Here is a 1250-nt window from a genome sequence, read left to right as displayed (position 1 = left end):
TTAACAGTTTTTGTATGAAAACACACTTCTGGTGGAACTTCAAATCAAAGAACAAAGTTCGAATCGGATGGACAAAGTTAGTTGTAATTAACAATTTTTGTATGAAAACACACTTCTAGTGGAACTTCATATCAAAAAACAAAGTTCGTTTCGGATGGACAAAGTTAGTTGTAATTAACAGTTTTTTTTATGAAAACACACTTCTGGTGGAACTTCAAATCAAAGAACAAAGTTCGAATCGGATGGACAAAGTTAGTTGTAATTAACAGTTTTTGTATGAAAACACACTTCTCGTGGAACTTCAACTCAAAGAACAAAGTTCGAATCGGATGGACAAAGTTAGTTGTAATTAACAGTTTTTGTATGAAAACACACTTCTGGTGGAACTTCAAATCAAAGAACAAAGTTCGAATCGGATGGACAAAGTGAGTTGTAATTAACAGTTTTTGTATGAAAACACACTTCTGGTGGAACTTCATATCAAAGAACAAAGATCGAATCGGATGGACAAAGTTAGTTGTAATTAACAGTTTTTGTATGAAAACACACTTCTGGTGGAACTTCATATCAAAGAACAAAGTTCGAATCGGATGGACAAAGTTAGTTGTAATTAACAGTTTTTGTATGAAAACACACTTCTGGTGGAACTTCCAATCAAAGAACAAAGTTCGAATCGGATGGACAAAGTTAGTTGTGATTAACAGTTTTTGTATGAAAACACACTTCTGGTGGAACTTCATATCAAAGAACAAAGTTCGAATCGGATGGACAAAGTTAGTTGTAATTAACAGTTTTTGTATGAAAACACACTTCTGGTGGAACTTCCATTCAAAGAACAAAGTTCGAATCGGATGGACAAAGTTAGTTGTAATTAACAGTTTTTGTATGAAAACACACTTCTGGTGGAACTTCATATCAAAGAACAAAGTTCGAATCGGATGGACAAAGTTAGTTGTAATTAACAGTTTTTGTATGAAAACACACTTCTGGTGGAACTTCATATCAAAGAACAAAGTTCGAATCGGATGGACAAAGTTAGTTGTAATTAACAGTTTTTGTATGAAAACACACTTCTGGTGGAACTTCAAATCAAAGAACAAAGTTCGAATCGGATGAACAAAGTTAGTTGTAATTAACAGTTTTTGTATGAAAACACACTTCTGGTGGAACTTCCAATCAAAGAACAAAGTTCGAATCGGATGGACAAAGTTAGTTGTAATTAACAGTTTTTTTTATGAAAACACACTTCT

The sequence above is a fragment of the Anopheles moucheti genome, unplaced genomic scaffold, assembly GCF_943734755.1.
Source record: "Anopheles moucheti unplaced genomic scaffold, idAnoMoucSN_F20_07 putative_Y_2, whole genome shotgun sequence".
Lineage (NCBI taxonomy): Eukaryota > Metazoa > Arthropoda > Insecta > Diptera > Culicidae > Anopheles > Anopheles moucheti.
The sequence above is the reverse complement of the archived record's forward strand: the minus strand, read 5'-3'. Positions refer to the sequence as shown.